We start from the raw sequence: 12,510 nt of genomic DNA, 5'->3' as shown, positions 1-12,510 counted from the left end.
AGTAATTCCAAAGTTCACTGGAAAAGCCAAAATCTCTCAAAATCCAGAGCTGCCCCATTTCAGGGAGGTGTTTTATGCCTGAGTTGGGAAAAAAGGGTATTCCCTGATGCTCCAGTGGACAAAATCCTCTCCTTCCAACACAACTTTCTGTGCTTGCTTTAAAAACAGGAGATCTCCTTTAAGAAATGTAAGAATTTCCTTTAGAAAATAGGTATTTCCTTAAAAAAAAGGTGATTTACTTGAAATAAAAGAGTCTTCCTTAAAAAGAAAATATTTTCCTAAGAAAAAGGTAATTTCCTTTAGAAAAAGTATTTTCCTTAAAAAAGAGAAATTTCTTGAAATAAACCCCATTCTAAGAAAAAGATTTACTTAAAAAAATTAATTTTCCTTTAAAGTAAAATTTCTGTTAGAGAATACTATTTCCTTGAAAAAAAAATCCTTACAAAAGGAGAGATTTACTTAAAAAAAAAATCCTTAATAAAAATGAAGTTTCCTTAAAAAAAAAAGATATTTCCTAAAAAAAAATCTTCTTAAAAAAGGGTGAGATTTCCTTTAAAAACTGAGATTTCCTCCAAAAAAAAAAAAAAAAAGAGGAATTTTCCTTCCCAAAATGATGGAGAGAACAGGAAAAATGTTCCTGCAAGTTGAGTATCACCTTCCTCCCTTTTTTCCCCCCACCCCACGCTATCAAAGGGTGTTTCATGTTATGTATTATCTATATTATAGACACAGAATGTTTTATATATATGTCGTGGTTTAAACCAATCACATTAAATAACATTAAAACCAAGGGGTTGTGGTCCCCCTGATGCTGTTTTGGGGGTGCCAGGGCTTACAAACTGCCTTAAAGAGGAGGATTTGGGGGTGCAGGGGAGCACAACAACCCTTCCTGCTGCCACCAGCACCCCTATGTAACCTCTCCCATATTAGCCGCGAGCAATTAACTTTTGCCCCTAATGAAGGAATCTCAGCACAGGGAGCTCCATAAAAGAGGAGGGAGGGAAAAAAGGAAAGAGGAGGGATCCCGATCCCATCATCCGTCTGGATGGCTTAAACCCCAGAAATAAGTGTTCTTTTTTAACCAAAAATCCAGTAAACCCACCCAAATCCCTCTGTCTGAAAACAGCCCCCAACACATCACACCCAAAAGTTCGGGGATGGTTTTATTACACCCCCTTTTCCCCACGATGGGAAGATGCCAAATCCACCGAGTCAGCACTTTCAGAGGCACAACACCCGAGAAGTTCCACTGGAGCCAGTTTTTGCCCCCCAAAACCTTTTAGGTAAAACAAGTCTAAAAAAAGGGAAATTAAGTGAAATGAAGCCATTTCCCTGTTTTCTGCCTCTCCTCGACAGACAGCTGCCCCCGCATCCCGGCCAAAAATAATCCATCCCCCCCCCCTTTTCCCATAATCTAATCTCCCCGACTGGGAGTTTGAAAATATCCTGCTGGGTTTAGGGTTTCCCGTTACGAGATAGTGGGGAAAAAAGATCCGTAGGAGCAAGAAAAACCGGGAAGAGCCCAAACAAAGAGCCGGAGCCCAAACTGCGCTTCGACGCCCAGGCGAGGACCGGGATGAAGAGGGAAGAGGGGGGGGCATAGATCCCATGGCAAAACTTCCGCGAGCTGCGCGATGCCGCCGGCGCAGCCACCCTCCTGCGAGTGTAAATGTGCTAAATAATTCAGAAATGAATGAAAAATGGGAATTCCGATTCATAAAGGTAGGTAAGGACCCCCCCAATATCACTGCCAACTGCTAACAGGGGGGTTAGCGATTGTCAAGCCCTGTGTGCACGGCAGGGATGCGCCAGGGGGTCCCACTGAGCTGTCCCAAGGGAATGGGGTGCACCAGTGGAATGGGGTGACCCCTACGAGCAGTGGTAGCCTTTGACACGCTGGTGAGGGCCACATACCAGTGCTGGCATCAAGCCCACATGGAGCCCTGAGACCCCCCCCCTACCCCAATGGGTGCCCTGTGGGTGCTGGTGGGGGGCACCCCAAGGTAAAGGAGTGCAATGCTGGGGAGCTGTGGACAAAGCAGCACCCCCTGCCCCATCCCCATTGGCACGGGGGGGGGGGGGGGAGCGGGGGGGGGCAACTTTCCAGCTGCAGCATGAAATGAGCCCGACGGGGTTGAAACACCCCCGGGCGGGTGGAACTGCAACCGGTTGGGGGGTAACCCCTCGGGGGCTTGCTATAGGTTTGGAGGGGGGGGAGAAGGAACCCGTCGGGGGGCATTACAACCGGTCGGGGGGTCTAAAGAGGGTTTGTAACCGGTTGGAGGGGTTACAACCGCCCGGAGAGGGGGGGTATTGCAACCGGGTCAGGGATCTGCAGCAAGTCTGCAACTAGCCTGGGGGGGCTGCGATCCCTCGGGGGATTACAAGCGGTCGGAGGGGATTACGACCGGTCGGGGGTCTGCGGAGGGTGTTGTAACCGGCCGGCGGGGGGGGCTGCAACCGGCTGGGGGGGGGGGGGGTTAGGGGGCAGTCCGAGAGCATCGCGACCGGCTGGGGGGGTGCTGAACCCCCGGGATCGCTGCAGCCCCCCGGGGCCACCGCAACCGGCTGGAGCGGGGAGCGGGATCGCCGCAGCGCCCCGAAAACCATCGCAACCGGCCGCGGTGAGGGGAGGCGGGGGGGGGGTGTGGGGGGGGGGGGGGTGTCACCGGAGCGCACCGCAAACCGCAGCGGGCTGGAGGTCAGCCCAGGGCGGGGGGGGAGAGGGGGGAACCGGACACCGGGGACACGCACACTGCTGCAACCGAGGCCCGCGGCTACCGCACCGGGAGGGGAGGCAGTGCGGAACGGCAAGTTACTTCCCGCAGCGGAGGGGATGGAAAGGGAAATGGGGGGGAGGGGGGGGGGGGGGGGGGGGTGGGAGAGGGGAAAGGAAAAGGGGGGAAAGGAAAAGGGGGAAAAGGGGGGGGGTGTCCCCGCCGCCGCACGTGCCCCGCCGCCCGGTCCGCTTTGTCCGGCGCGGCTCGGCTCGGCTCCGCCCCCCCCCCCGCGCGGCGGCCCGGCGGTGAGTGACAGCCAGGCAGCCCTACCTGCCCGCCAATCTTCATCACACCGGCACCGGCCTGACAGCGCGGCCGCGATTCGCCGCCCCGCCCGCCGGCCCCCGCCGCGCCGCCGCCGGCACGCCCCGCACCGCCCCCCCTGCCCCGCGTGGACACGCCCCATCCCCAGCATGGACACGCCCCCAGAAGCCACGCCCCCTCCTCCGACACGCCGCTGGCTCCCCTGCTGGCCGGCTCCCCTGGGCATCGCTCGGACCACCTCAAACAGCCCCCCCCCCCCGAACACCTTTGTCCCCAGAAATAACCATTCACCCACACCGGGTACCCTTAGGGCCCCCCCCCCTCCATCTGCGACCTCCCTAGGACACCACTCAGACACCCCCCAAACACATTTCCCCCCGGACGAGACATTTGCCCCCCACAGAGTATCTGCCCTCCCCTAGCAACATCTGCCCCCCCCAAAACCACATTTGGCCCTCCCCATGTGATCCCTCAGCGGCATCTGCCCCTCCAGATTCCCCACACACACACAAACACTGAAGTCACTTCACTGGGAGCACTAGGAAGCACTGGGCACTGGGTCCTTTAGCTAGATTTTCTCATATCCCAAAAAGCCACAGGGACGGATACCTCCAGTTCATCCCAGCCACGGTTCATTTCTCCTGATTTTCCACTCCCTTCCCCAATGAAAACCACCATCAGCAGTGGGATTTGTAAGAAAAGCAGAATTTCTGGCCATTCCCTAAGGAATATCAGGTGGGAGAAGGAATCACTCAAAATACCCTGGAATTCTTTGGGATGGTAAAAATCAGCTCCAAAGAGTTACAGCAGGACGTATAAATGATACCCAAGGAACAGCTGTAAGGTCAGGGATGTGATGGAGAGGTAGAAAAACGAGCTTAAATTTAAGGCCAGGAACTCAAACCAACTTAATTTTCCCTCTTGAGGTCCCACATTTCTAAATCCCTCCTTCCAGTCATCCTGCTCAAAAACAAATCCCATCCAGAAAACATTTCCAGATAACAGCAACATTTGTGCCTCTTACTTGAAAGCAACCTCTGAAAGACATTGACCTCCTCTGGGTTGGTCCTTGGAATCATGTTGCTGGGACAACCAGAGGAACTCTGAGCATTCCCCTGATCCTTTGGAGATGCCGGAGCACTGATTTATGGGAATTTCTTACCTTGTAAATCAGTTGACGGGATGGATCTCCTCGCTCTCTTCCTCATTCCTATTCCACGGAAGCGAGCAAAGACAAGGAGCCATAAAGCTGTCGCTGCTTGTTTCAGCCAGCTGGGAACGCTAGGAAAAAATAGTTCAGGATTTATAGGAGCTGGAGAATTTGAATCTGAAAGCTAAGGGAAAGGAAGGGAACCCATCATCTTGGTGTCAAAGGACCACGGGATCATCCCACTCAGCATCTCATCTTGGAAAACAGAGATGGAAAGAGGACAGGGCTGTTTCCTCCAGTGCCAGCAGTATCTAGCATCCCAAATTCACTCCTTGAGCATCCCACGTCCACTCCTTGAGCATCTTTCTGCTGTAACAGGTCACTCCTGGATGAGTTTGTTTTGGTCTGATCTCATCCTGCCATCCCTCAGTCCCCACATCTGCAGGACCAGGATGCTCGGCAGCATCCCTGCTGGGATGCAGACCCAGCTCCAACAAGGGGTCTGATGGACACCAACCCTCTCATCCCCCTGGCCCTTAGGACCACCCTCCAGTGACCACAGCCCAGGGCTGCAGGTGGTACGCAGCTGGCAGAGATGCACGAACCCCCACAACCACAAGATCTTTCATCAAACACCTAACTCCACATCCTTATTCCAAGCCAGAGCGTGGCCTGCTGGAAAACCTTCCCTGAAATTCCACCCCCTTCACCTGTGAGTCTCCCACATTTGGGGGTTGTGCCTTTTACCTGCCACAGAGCTGGGGTGAGGACATCTCAGAGGGATGGTTTCCTGGTGCACTTGAAGTCCATGTTGTAAATAGATCCTTACTGTGAACAAATCCATGCTTATTCCTGAGTCCATGGATGCTCCTTCTCCAAAGTGACAAGTTCCTGGAGCAAGCTGGCTCAAATATTAAACATTTGGCAAGAGCAGGAACATCCAGAATGGGCAAAATTCACTTTTTTACATAACAGGCTTCAGGAGAAGACAAATGACATCAACTACAGTGGTTTAGTTGCTGTCATTGGACTGCTCCTCCATAAGTAATTCAGTTCCCTTTCCAAAACTGCCTTATTGCTCATGTTGAATTCCTCTAAGAAAACTGTGATGGGATACTTACTCTGGAAAAATACATGAGTGAAGCCTAACAAATTATTCAACAATAGATGTTGAAAACAAGGTTTTAGGACACGGCCAAGACTGAGCTTTGCGCTGAGCCTGGCTTAAACAGAGCTCAAGGATGGAAGGGGAGGATATCCCGTCCAAAGCAAGTCGCTCAGTGGAAGGATGTCTGACCCCCTTGGGAGTTAAAGGATGCTAAAACGGGAAAAAATAGGACTTGTTTTGGATCAGACGCTGCTCCAAATAGCTCAGACGATGGTGGTACCCACCAGCCCTTCATCCCTCCAGCTCAGGCACCGCGCTGTGATCAGCAGAGGATGCTTAATCCAATGAATCCAAAAATCATGCTGGAGTTTTACAAGACATTGAGGATGCAGATATTTCCCCACACATTTCAAACCCCTCTCCGGTTACAAGTTTCAAGAAGAGAGGAATCAAATCAGCCTTAAAATCAGCCTCAAAACCGACATAATTAACCTGGTATTGGACACACCAACAGCTGTGTCCAAACCCAACGATGTTTGTACCAAACCCAGGCTGAAATTAAGGGATTTCCCAGCTTTTAACTATTCAGCTCCTTGAGGACTCCTATTCAAGCCGATTTCCGTCTGTTTGTGGTTACTTCCCATACACACAGGCCAATTCCTCTTCTTCAATATGTTTGGTTTTACTTCTGCACATGACTTTCCTGGGAATAATAAGAGAGTAAACCCAAGATTTATGGCACTGAGGAGATGGCATCGTGCATATTAAATACTCTTAGGCACACCGTGATGCTACACCGACTTTACAACTACTAACAGATAAATAAACAGGAGAATATCATGAAAGACTCTATCGATAACCCATAGGGACAAAGGAGGATGTATTAAGAACAAGTGGTCGATGCCAGGATAGCTCGATATTCCCAGAGGTTTCTCCATGTGAGATTAAATAAGATTAAAGCTTATTTCTTGTGCGGGATTGATGGATCGATAACAAAGCTAAAGCCAAAAGAAAGGATTTTTCCCTGTTAGCCCTGCCAAGCAGCCAGGATTGACTGGGAAGAAATGGGATTTCTCTCACGCTGGCTGAGCAGGGGTTAATGATGGCTCGTTGAGCCGGGAAAGCACTTTGGGGTCCTTCCAGAAGGAAAAATGCTGGATAAATGGCAGGTTATATAGATTTTGATTAGAAAATCCCTGCTGCCAACTTCCTCCTTTTAAATGTTTCATTTCAAGGCATAATAAGTCCACGGCTGGTTCCTGCTGCTCCTTCAGGCTCTGCCTTGCAAAGTTACTGCGAGCATCCGACTGACTGATCCTTTCCCAAGCATTTCCAGGGATAAAGGGGAAAAAAAAAGGAGGATCTGGATGTTTAAAGCGACTTACCTCCAGCACTTGAGCAAGCTTTGGAGTCTGCTTTCTGAAGGCAATATCAGCCTCGTGAGATAGGGATGGGCTGGAGGGATACACACCAGGATGAATAGAACATCTAAATAATCATAAAACTACACCTTGTCCGAATACTGTAGAAAAAAAAAATGGGATTAACTAACAGGATAAGACAGGGAAAGCAATAACACTCCCCTCCCAACTTATTTCACTTGGATATCTGCAGTACTTGGGTACCAGGCAGCCAGCAAAAGCAACGTGGTGATGCTGAATCCTGCCCTTTTAAATTTTGGCTCCACCTGAGATGTTTCTTCACCTGAGATGTTTCTCTACCTTGGCTGGGCTTCAGCATCCCTTCCCCATCCCCGTTCCGGATCAGTCCATGCTGGGAGTTCAACCTCCACCCTCAGCATCTCCTTACCAAGCGACACAAGCCAGCACCAGCGCAGCTTTGGAGGAGCTGGCGAAGGGAGAAGCAGGGAGATGGTCACAACTCCTTAAAGATGCAAATTGAGAAGCAACCATCATAACAAGGAGCTCTGTTAATTCTCTTACGAGATGCAGATTTTAATGCTGACTTTTCCTAGGCTTATTTGTTTTATTTAGCAATAAATTTAATACTGGCTCCCTGAAGCAAGGAGACAGATGGACTATAAACTTTGAATTTTGAGAAGCTTTACTTCCTTAGGTTAGTGTCATCTTTGATCTCTCCTGAAATTACATCTAGGGAAGTTTGCAGGGATTGAATTCTGCTTTTTTACAGCTCTCAAAGCCATTTGATTAGCCGCCTTTGAATGTATTTTTTGCACAGGTTACCCAAAAGGATCTTAAATCCTGTCTAAATGATTCATAGCCTTGGCTGTTGGAGGTATCTGAGAGACCTGCTAATGGACCTGAAAAAACCAAAGCACTACATAACATCTCTGCAGGCAAGGGGAAGTAAAATAAGTGCTATGCATCTTTTGGGATGCAAAGATCTCTAGATCCAAAACCAAAACCCCACGGCTGAGCTAAAATGGTGCCCTTGGAGAACTTCAGGCAGCCAGTGAATGGTTTTGGAAGGACCACGAAGTCACAACGCAGCAGAAAGGACTCATCTGGATACACAAGGACATCCTTTTTACCACTGACTCTGAGGTGTGTGAAGATCCAGACTCGTACTGTGGGGTATAAGATCCACATCCCACATGCTCCGGAATCCAGGAGAGATCTTAAGGGCACCACCATGACATCGGAGCGAAGCTCCCAGGAGCCAGGCGCTTTGTCCTTGCATACCCAGGTTCAACCAGTTCCCAGCTAATTTCCCCGCTGCCACACACAAATAAGGAAGGAAATTAAATCTAAAAGAACAAAACCCAACAAGAGCAGAATCATTTCCAAGCTGCTGCCTGGGGAACAGGAGGGAAAAATCGATCCACGGTAAATGAAAAAGGGTGGGAGCAAGGAGCCAAGGAGAAAAGGATGATCCAAACACCGCACAGGCTTGGCTTCCAAAACCAGACCCTGCCTGAACGTCTTGGGGACCACTTCAGTAGGTGCTGGTAGCTCACGGTCACCCAGCATCCCACCATGGATGGGTGCTGCCATTGCCCAACCCTTTCCAATAAGGAGACGTTACTGACCGCTCGATTACGATTGAATTACTACGGATGAACTTATTACGGGCACATTAAAGTCTAATGAGTGGCTGGTGATTAATGTCATTATGAGGAATACCAGAAGAACTAATGATGATGAGCCACTTAAAGTGAAGTGTCAAGGGTTTATTATCGATGACTCCTTAGTTTCTTGCCTAAAAACTCTTGAGTTGGAAGGAGGAAGAATCTGACAAAGGTAAAGCAAAAGGTTTCCAAAAGCGACAACGCAAGAACGTCCCATATTAAAACTCATTTAAGGATAAGATTGATGGGAAATAGCATTTCCTGGAGAAATATGTTGGAAACCAGAAGCTTCTTGCAAAAACACCTCACCATGTGCTTTAACACCTTTGGGAATGCCGTTAGAAGAGCAAATTTTAATTCTCAGCATCTCCCCAGACCTGTTCTTGCCTTTATTTCTCCTCTCGACCTTCTGATATTCATTTTCCATCAGTTCTTTGCCTCCTTCTTTTAGCTTTGCCTCTGCTCCATCACTTGCAGGGAGGGCTTTACAACCCAGTTTAAGTCTCTCTGGTGGTTTCTCACCTCCTTCCCCTCCTTGGCCGGATCAGATTTTGTTGCAGTATCACTCAGGTGTGTTGACCCCATGGGAAAATGCCACCCCATGTGGGCATGATGACATTTAACCATCACCAGAAAATGACTATAGGACCTTTATTTGTAAGGAAATCCCTCTGCTTTAACTTGGGAGAGCCAAGTATCAAAAAGCCTTCACTTGCACTGAGGTACAAATGTGCTGGACTGAATTAAAATTGCGTTTAATACAAAAAGCCACCAAACCCCTCAAAAAACTACCAACTTCCCCCCGGTTGGCAGCATTTTGAACATAACAGGTGATGGCAGAGACACATCCACCTTTTCCAAGTGCTTCTTGGTTGGGGTCAGACTCATCCCACCATGGGAAACGCTTTTGCTCCTCCACCTCCCACCAACCAAAACCTTTCAGGGCTTTTAGAGGCATCTCCTCTTGGTGGGATGGGTTTTTCCCCTTTTAAAAGTGACTTCATATCCCATTTTATTACTTTCTGAACGTTGCAGGGTTTGTTCTCTTTGAAGTCTTACATCCTCATTTCCCGTCAGGACGATTAAAATTGATTTCCGCCATCAGCAAGAGAAAGATAATCTGAAGTGGGCTCCTGAGGGAGAGAGCTGAATCCCCACGGAGCCATTACAAACCCTCTCCTATTATTTTAACTTTCTTTTCTTCGGGATTTCTCTTTGGAAAAGGGCAACTTAGCACTTCTCAGCCATATGTGTGCTCCAAGAAAAAGGGGGAAACTCTTTTAACCTCTATTCCCACTGCAGAAAGCGGACATGGGGATTTAAATAGCTCTTGTTTACCACCACCACTCACCCAGAGGTATTTTTAGAGGGGTAATCGGAGCCTCCTGATGCCTTCGCTTGGCTTTCTTCGGCTCCGCATCCTCTGGCCCCAGCCCTGCACCTGTCCCGGTTTGTATCCAAGGAATCCACAACGGGATGGGGTGTTCTTTCCCAAGTGCATTAAGCCGGGTGATTCCTGGTGCTTCCTTGCAGGAAGAAGAGGGTAGGATTCAGGCTGGAAAATCAGCTCCAAGGTGTAAAACCTCCAGCTGAATAGAAAGACATGGGCATGGAGGGCGAGCAGTGCTCAGGGACCCAGCTGTGAATGCCTTCACCTACTTCCTAAATCAACTAAACCTGTAATATCCTAAATTTAAAAAAAAAAAAAAATCAAATAAAACCAATTGAATAATTTTTAGTATTTTTTTAATCGATTAAATAAATATAAACATCAATTAAATCAACTAAAACCTGAACAGACAAAATAATCTCCAAAAGACACCAAAACCACCTCTAAAATAGAAATATCATCTTTCCAGGCTGGAGGATCTCAGGGTCTTGCCCCTGTCCCACTCCTGCACTGCTTTTCAGCAAATCCATAAGCAAATTCATGCAAATGAGGGGGGGGTGTTGGTGGTTCCTATTGCAATTAAGTGGGAAATAATGAGTCTGTATCAATGCTTCAGGACCTCAGCTTATCCCAGCCACCATCCCAGCCCACAAGAAGCCACCCCAAGAAGGAGGTCCCCAGCCAGGTCCCCACCATCCCACCGATGGCACCTCCATCATCAGCCTGAAATACCTTTACAAGGGAGTAATTTAACGCCATCCCCAGCTTAAGCTCCATATCTACCGGGCGTGAAATTAGTTCCAGCAAGCTGCAAATTTGCTGCTAATAAAAATATTTAGCAATTCGCTGGTCTTTAAATCAGGAGCAGAATATTTTTGTGCTTGCATCAACGCCTGTTTCTTTCTCATTCTAATATCCGAGCGTCAGGGAGCTCCAGCCATAAACCTGCAAGTTTTACGACTGCGCAAAGAGTTCTAAATCAATTCCCCCACTGCTTCCAAGCTTGCCACTGAGGGGCTGATCGTTTCATATCACTTGATATTAGACTTTATTGGTCACTGTGGTCACCAGGATGAGCTGGGCATGGGGGATTTGCAGGTTTTTAACCCAAAAAAGGCCACCTTGAACCTAGGGCCTGCTCCTTGAGTGGCATCTTACAAAGGAGCTTTGATCCATGTGATCCTGCCTTGCAGCCCTTGAAGGAAGGTGACCTCTCCATCCTCCTGGGCCAAGCATTTAATTAGCCTCAGCACTAATTGCATCTCTCTGCCAAGCTCATTTTGTCCACTTCCAACATCAGGATGTGTTTCCATGCCTTTGCCAACAAACACCGCAATTCCCTGATCTTATCCTTAGGAAAAACCACTCGTGGTGATGAAGCATCCTTCAAATCATTTCTCATCTGATGCCAGGGAAGGCCGAGATAAAGAAGAGGGTGTTTAGGATGATGCATTTGGTTGCAGCTGGGTTGAAGAAATTTCTCAGGAAGCTCAAGCTTGGAAGTATCACACCGATGAGGTTGGTTTTCCTGGCTGCCATTTCCCAATTCTTTCGCTGGGGATTTATGGCTTGAGCTCAGGGAAACCCATGGCCCTGCTGAAATACCATATGTGCCATATAAATAAATGTTATAGGGATATGTTGGGCTGCTGGGAATCATTTCAACTCCAAATCTTAGTGCTCGAGTTACCATCAGCCCAACTGTGCTGGATATAACCAACGGGATTAAAACCAACAAGCAACATGGCTCAAACCTGATCACTGGATGTGATTGCTGGGGCATGGATCAGATTTATTCCTTGACTTCTGGTCAAGTATCTGGGATGTGGTGTGTCTCAGCAGCAGGCTCAACAGCTGGATGATTCCAGCTCTGTGCTACAACCACTTGAACCTGCCTGACATTGTCATTGTGCATCACGAAACTACCAGGTAACACCAAGAGGAGATGAAGGAGATAATAAAAAGTGAAAAGAGCCAACTGATATGTGAACAGGTTAAAGATGCCATTGTAAGTTCTGTGGATAAAAGGTAGAAGGGAAAATTCAGTAAAAGGAAAGCCGCGTTGGCTGGTGCACAAAGATTATCGCTTTTAGATGGAAAGCTAAAGGATGGAGGAATGGCAGAAGAGTCCCTTCGAAAACAGGGCTACATAGAAGAAATTTGGGGGTTTACAAACTACTGGGGTCCAAAAATGCAAAAGAAAGGGGAAAACAGGGAAAAGCAAAGGGAGATTCTCAAACAACAGGAGCAAATCTGATGAGGGCCTTAGTGATGTGGGTTAGTGGTGGCCTTGGAACTGCTGGGGTAAAAGTCAGACTTGACGATCTTAAAGGTCTTTTCCAACCTGGTTGATTTTAGGATTCATTTATGATTTCTGATTGCCAACAGGAGCAGGGAGCATGGGAATAAAAGAGAAGGGTTAAGAAGGTGAAGATAGACATTGCCAACATGGGGTTTGCAGGGAAAAACACCCCTCTGTGGTGGGATTAATGGCACAAGACAGCGCAGGAGAGTTTGCTATCAAACATACACTTTTAATGTGTTGGCAGCAGGCTCCTACTTGATGCCAAGTGAAGGCAGGTGCTGGAGACAGTCTGTGCTCTGCTTGCTCAACTGGTGGATGTCACGCTGGTGACTTTGATTTCATCGCAGGAAAAGGCAGGTCGATGCCACGCAGCATAATTAACCACCAGTTTATTCCTCCCATTGAAAGGAATGACAGAAAGAAAACAGCAGGTTTTTACCTCATTTTATGCAGTCAAGGTGTCA

General features: G+C 48.3%; 1 protein-coding gene across 4 annotated transcripts in view; it reads right to left on the bottom strand.

The window, feature by feature from the left end:
• Positions 1-5,763, bottom strand: part of PKNOX2 (PBX/knotted 1 homeobox 2) — an 80,184-nt gene extending 74,421 nt beyond the window's left edge. Inside the window, exons 1-2 of one of the 4 annotated variants that reach the window (XM_065697195.1) lie at positions 4,942-5,763; positions 4,207-4,378 (exon numbers count right to left, since the gene is read on the bottom strand). The gene's annotated coding sequence lies outside the window, so the exon portion shown is untranslated. Of the gene's footprint in view, positions 1-3,050; positions 3,103-4,206; positions 4,379-4,941 lie in introns of those variants that run through there. The other 3 variants (XM_065697196.1, XM_065697194.1, XM_065697199.1) reach the window with 3 other exon arrangements.
• Between the last annotated feature and the right edge of the window lie 6,747 nt (positions 5,764-12,510).

This window comes from Lathamus discolor, chromosome 17 (genome assembly GCF_037157495.1).
Source record: "Lathamus discolor isolate bLatDis1 chromosome 17, bLatDis1.hap1, whole genome shotgun sequence".
Classification (NCBI taxonomy): Eukaryota; Metazoa; Chordata; class Aves; order Psittaciformes; family Psittacidae; genus Lathamus; species Lathamus discolor.
The sequence above is the reverse complement of the archived record's forward strand: the minus strand, read 5'-3'. Positions and strand labels throughout refer to the sequence as shown.